At 40.6% G+C, this 6,680-nt stretch overlaps 1 long non-coding RNA gene across 1 annotated transcript; it reads right to left on the reverse strand.

Annotated features, from left to right (window-relative positions):
• Positions 1-4,801: 4,801 nt before the first annotated feature.
• Positions 4,802-6,305, reverse strand: LOC310845483. Its single transcript, XR_014564794.1, has 3 exons — positions 6,151-6,305; positions 5,466-5,552; positions 4,802-4,875 (listed from the first exon to the last, which is right to left on the reverse strand). It is a non-coding gene; the product is annotated as an uncharacterized lncRNA (long non-coding RNA).
• Between the last annotated feature and the right edge of the window lie 375 nt (positions 6,306-6,680).

Below are 6,680 nucleotides of genomic sequence, written 5' to 3' on the forward strand. Positions count from 1 at the left end.
TGCCCCGGCAAGACGTTGGTTATGGCGCTGATGCTGCGGGAAAATAATAAGGGAGGACAATGGCGAGAGGGAAGCCCTTCAGAGTTATCTGGTAGCCGCTCCCCAGGCGCCACCACAGGGCGCGGCGGCGCCATCTTCCCTCAGGGAATATATATATTTGGCGGCGTATCAGCACACACCCCCCCCACAATCCTTCCACACACACACAAAGTGTGTACCGCTCATCTAGGCTCGGAGTACAAATTCAGTAAATAAAAACCATGAGAACATAGCAACCCGGAACATTGAATTGCTTTTATTTGTAGGAGGACGAGGAAAGGAAAACAAGCCAGCAGGGGTTGAGGTATCAAAGACATAGCTGCGTTTCAACCTATTACTACGTAATTCTTTTATACATTAGGTCCCTTTCTCCTCCAAGGTTCAAAGATCACAATGTTTCCCCGCGTCAATTGTAACGTGGCAACTTTCCAAGCACAATGTACCACAAAGTAACTTCCTAATATGAACAGCAGCAATGCCAATGTGAGATTAGCCCTGTGCTGGTGGTTGTTTTAATGAACAGTTAAACTTCAGGGCTACTGAAACACACGGAGCAGGAGGTCAAGTTTCTGTTGGAAATACGTGTTGAATTAACAGCGCAAACCGTGTTTTGACACGCCAAAGGCTCCCAAATTTATTGTGGCCGATGCTTTCGTGAAGGACGGTCTACTCTCTCCGAAAAAGTTTCCCAGTTGCTGAGGAAGAGGGCAGTGAGCAGGGGAGATGTGTGTCTCAGACGTTTTTGGGGGGCCAGTGGAAGTCCTCAAGAGCACCATTGCACCCCCAGTCCCCGGTTTGGTAACCCTCTTGGGAAGACCATATCTTTGTCCCATTTTGAGATACGAAGCTAATACTGAGGATGTCGTGACTTGGAAATCAGCTTGATTGTGAGCTTTTTATTCATTTATTGTGGGACAGGACTGTCAAGTGAGATAGAAGTACGATTCTCAAAAATGGGATATTAATGTCCCTAGCCGAGGCCAAATTGTCTGGAAATATTTACTATCAAGTATAAATGGTTTGGAATCCACTTCACATACCATCATAAACAGACATACTTGGATTCCAACGTTGATGAATCCAAAAGTCTACTTCACAGCTAAAACATGCCGCAATCCCTAGATTTGGATGTTATATGGAAGCCATACTATGACCACCTGAAAAGAATGCTTAGAAATACAGGGGGTACCTCGGGTTACAGACACTTCAGGTTCTAGACTCTGCTAATCCAGAAATAGTACCTCGGGTTAAGAACTTTGCACAGCATCCTAAGTCTCCCTTCCAAAATAACAGAATTTTGAAGCAAATTAGTTGGGACGCATTTCTATATTCTGGAACGAATAAGACACCCCCTTATATTCTAGGTAGATGTTCCACCGCTATGATGAATAATATATTGAGATAGATTGCAACGTATTGTATCCCAAAGGATACAAGTAAATGTTTTCCGGGAAATTCTGCTAGTCCCTACTGTAAGTACCTTACAGGAATACAAGTTTATATCAATTGCCTTCTGCAGAAATACACCGAGCTTCTAAGCGATGATGATGGCAGAAATTAGAGACATTTAATTGTGTCTCTCCCACCCCCAATGTGAGCCCTCTTTTCTTCAGGGATAATCTTTCCTGAGACAGTACTGATATGTTTGCTGAGGTTTCCACATCTTTCTGTAACGCCCCCAACCTTCACGGAAGCTTTTTTTTCAGCCGTAAAAAATGTAGTTCTTACTCGAAAAAAAGTTTCCTTGCCGATTCTGAGTCAGCATACCTATGATTAGGGTTTATAGATACACTTAGGGAGGGTCCCTTGTGTTAATTATCTTATGCAAAAATAACAAAGAATGTACCAACGGGGAACCATTCTGGATTAACAAACTGCCAGGGACTGGGAACATTCATTGTATGAGCTGGAAGGTTGCAGAACGTTTTCAGTTCCTTTGAGGATCGGAGGCAACTATCCTGCCCCGGGTGCAGGGCGGAGCGGCAGGCTATTTGGATGCCGCAAGTCCCTGAAAGGCAGAGGAATATGGCCACGTGAAAGTTGTGGGGATAGAAAGACAGAAAGAGAAATAGTGGAAGTGAACAAGAAAGGAAGCACCAGCAACGTGTGAAGCAAGCCTAGGAAACGGAAAACTCGCTTTCACTCAGAATGCAACTCCGTTAGGAACACAAGTGAACAGCACAAGCAACGCTGACGCCAAAGCCTAATAAATTAAGTATAATAGAAACATCGCCACCCACCCCACCCCCACTCATATCTCCACCCCTTTTTTCTCCCCCTAATGTCTCAACAAATGAAACGGATTTGTAAAAATGTTACATTTTAAAAATGTAAAAAATACGAGAGACATTACATATACTTCTGTAAAACAAGAAAATCTTTAATAAAAGAAGAAGAATAAAGAAAGAGAATGCAACCGAAAAGGGTGCCGAAAAGGGTGCAGTGAAGGCGCCTGCTTCATCTCAAAAGGCAGGGGGTTTCAGAGTGTACTTGCTCAGAGTGTCTTGGCTTCTCGGGCAAAGCCTGGAAAAATGCAGAATGTTGATGGAAGTGTTTCGGACTCTCAGTTTTTCTCTTTAACTCAGGTTCCAGATTAGCATCCCAACTCCTTCCTTGCTATCCTGTGCATATTTTCCAAGCTCCCTCTTTTAATGCCTTTTAATGTATGACTTCGATGTTTTGAATAAAGTTAGTGGTATCTGAAGAAGTGTGCATGCACACAAAAGCTCATACCTAGAACTAACTTAGTTGGTCTTTAAGGTGCTACTGGAAGGAATTTTTTTATTTTGTTTTGAATAAAGTTTGTTTTTTTAATAGCTTGTCTGGAGTCTTCTTTTAACTTTCCATTTACTGTAACAGTCTTCTAATGGCTGAATATTCCTGAGACACATTTTAATGCACCAATGGCTTTCTGTCCCTTTCCTTTCCTTTTTAAGTCTCTGTATCTGAGGCTAGAGTAGGTGGCAATCAATGTCGTTTGAAGCTGCTGTATTTTCTTTGTATGCCAAAGTATATTTGTAGATCCTGGTATAAGCAGATTTAGTAACACTTTTCTGTGTTAATAAGTTTGGTTTCCATTCATGAGTCTTCCATTTTTTTAAAAAAACAGAAGTGTAAGATGGGGATATAAGGTTTAATTGATTTTTCTACCATGAGTGTGTTAAGTTGTTTTCCAAAGCTTTAAAGACATCTAAGTTTAACTTGTATGTGCCTTAGCCTGCAACATGGGCATTTATATCTATTAAAAAGTTTGTGGGGGGATATTGTGAACACTTTATTTCATTTTCTTGCCCTTATCCCCCCCCCCCCCCAGGTTTGTGCTCTACTGCCTTCAATGAAGCTTTATAGGAGGGTTGCCTGTGAACTAGATTGTGCCCAATACAGTTTGCCTTCTGTGCCGTTCAGCCTTGATTGAACCAGGTTTAGTCATAATAAAATAAGTCAGTTAATTTTAGATTCTAAATTGGACCCTCTTAGGACAACTAATTTAGAAGTAGTCTAAATTACTAATGAACTTACTAATACACAACCAAATCAACAACAGCTGCAACATGCTCCCCGCCCACTGCCCAGCAAAAACCCTGAAACAACTGAGCCTAAGAGTATAAATCTATCAAAGCCTACGACATCTCCAAATGGTTTTTTCAGGGCTTTTCACAAATAATGCTACATTATTGGCATATCATTATGTTCATTTGATTATATATTCAGATCTAAATGGTTCTGCTAATGGGTCAAGTTTTGCTAACAGTGGAAAGTGCAAACAGCAGTGGAGATAGAGGACATCTCTGTTGAGTATCTCTACATAATCTGCATGAGTCTGAATTTACTCCATTCACTGAGATATAGGCTTTAGGCTTGGAATATATGACAAATCCATGTCATAAAACCTCACCTGCCCAGTCCACTATATTTCTCAACACTGCACTATGGAATTTAATGGGGCTGGGCGCTAGATTGGGCAGATCAAACTGAATCTAGTGGATTTGTCCTACCCTGCCCTGCCCCTTTAGTCCTACCCTGATATAGGACCAGATCTGGCTTGGGTGTGACCTAGGTTGGAATAGGGCTGATCTGGGTCCACATCTTAGTCTCTCTCTGTGTGTGTAAGCACAGCCCTGGAATTACTCAAGATGTGATTATGGCTGCCAACCTTTCTCAAGAGATTAGGCAAATTCATGAATGCTAAGACTATCAGTGGCTACTAATTGTTATGGATATATGCTATCAGAGGCATATCAATTACTGGGAAAGAACAGGGCAAAAGGGTACTCAACTGACCTGTGTCCTGCTTTTGGTTTTGCATAGTGATATGGTTGGCTACAGTGTAGAGCAGAATGCTTGGAAAACCTGGCATTCTCCCAAACAGACCTTATATACAGAAAGGTGGTCACATATGCACAAATTAGATGTGATACAAGAGATCTGTGAATAAAATAGCTACAAGTAGTTCATTAGTTGCCAACTGACCAGATCTTCTTCCAGAATCATTTGCAGTTAAAGAAATAAAAACAAGCATTTAATGCATGCAATTAAAAAACAAACTAAAAAACCATATCCTTGCCTTCAGAAGATGAACTCAGTCTATACTGACTCTGTATGCTCCTCATCCCTAAAAAAAGAAAGAAAAAGCTGCTTTCACTTGGAGATGACGAGTACTCTATCCATTGTAAATAAGCTCAATTAAAAACAAAAGTAGCCATGCTGGCCCACTAGAAAACAACAACAACAACAACTCCACAATCCACAGTAGGGTAATGTGTTTCACATAGCAGGGGGTGAGGGAGATCAGAGTTTCTTTCTTATTTAAGCACAATAAGATGTTGTAATCATGACCTGCAAGATAAAGACCACAGGCTGAGATGCCCTTCATTTGAGACAGTAGAATCTAGCACAAAAGGGCAGATACGTGGGCAAACCCTATGCTGAACGAGTCTGCCCATGTGGTCTGAAAGAGGTGGAAACGGTTTCACATGTGTTGCTACACTGCGACCTCTATGGGGATATCAGGTCACTGTTTATTTCCCCTATTGTTCAGAAATTTCCAGGTCGATCTGAATCTCAGCGGCTGAAAATCCTACTAGGAGATAAAAACCCAGAAGTAACACTGAAAGTGGCCAAATTTTCTGCGGCTGCGATCAAGCGGAGGGCATTAGCTGTAAAAAAGTAAAAGACTTGACCCCTGGACAAGCCCCCTCATTTTTTAAGTCTATACATACATTGTAGTGCGTGTGTGTGTGTGTGTGTGTGTGTGTGCGCATATGTGTATTGCTTTTATGTATAATTTTACAATTTTTAATTGACACCATTACTCCCCTTGTAAACCATCGTTGTTGTTTTTTCTGGTCTATGACCGTAATAAATTCATTCATTCATTCATTCATTCATTCATTCATACCCATTTCACAATGGCTTTTTCAGATCACCATTTCAATCTGTGAGCAATCATTGTAAAATTGGTGCAGGGCGAATCTTTTCAATTCTGCAAAACCAACAGAAGAGTCTTGTAGCACCTGAAAGATAAAAAATATATATTATGACACACACAATATAATTCACTTCATTGGATGCATAAAGGGTTATCCTGAGTTGCAGGGACACAATTGATGGGGAGCTTGTAGATCAGAGGGAAACTAAATGCTGAATTATACAGTTGAGGATAATGACCTTTTAAACTGCAGTGATGCACCAAAAACAGTAGTTGATAACACAGACCTTTGCACTTGTAAACCAGTTTTTAGCACATCCAGTGTGGTTTTAAAAACCGTAAACCCAGCCCCTATTATGTTGATTCCATCTGCAAATAATAGCACTGGTGCATTGTAATACAATGGTCTCATGGTTTGAGGTCACGTCATTCAATAATGAACACACTTAAGGTCAGTGACAGAGCATCCTGAGAAGGTGAAATGTTCCCTCTTTGGCTTTTCTATACTGCCATTTCAGATTTGTGCTCATTCATTCTTTTGCATAGACCAGCTAGAAGGCAACTGATGGCATATATTATGGTACTTTGGAAGATGAGCAGGTGAATTAGCCCCTCAGGTTCTATTGACATTCTTAGCTCCTGTAATAATTATGTTAAACTAGATACGGGAACAAAGTTGGTACCTGTCTCTGCCACAGCGTCTGGTCCCTCTTGTCCACAATCCTGTTATATGGCCTGTTACTCATAAAGAGGTGTTTTGAGGTTAATGGGCTGTCACCCAAGGCCTGTGATAGGAAAGTGTCACCAATGCATCTCAGATAGAAGAGAGGCTTTCAGTTCTGTAGTCACTCTTGTTTTATAACAGATTGACCTGAATCCTCTCCTCTGAACAGGTTAACCAAAATTGGATGATTACCAAAGTCTCAGAGCTGTTTGGAAAGTATCAGAAAAGGATAAAATACAACTGAATAAAATAGGCATTCACAGCCACAACTGCAAGGAAAGTTTATTTTTTATTTCATTTTTTAAATTAAGACTACGATCCTAAACGCACTATGGAGTAAGTCCCATTTAATTCAGTGGATTTTATTTTTGTGGCACACGTATTTAGTCTATGAGAAGGTGACGGTACACAGTTTTTTTTAAAACCATATAGTGAGAAAATCCCCTTATAAAATATGGGAGAAAATATAAAGAAATACTACAACCAAAG

The sequence above is a fragment of the Podarcis gaigeae genome, assembly GCF_964106915.1.
Source record: "Podarcis gaigeae genome assembly, chromosome: 5".
In the NCBI taxonomy this organism is placed as follows: Eukaryota; Metazoa; Chordata; class Lepidosauria; order Squamata; family Lacertidae; genus Podarcis; species Podarcis gaigeae.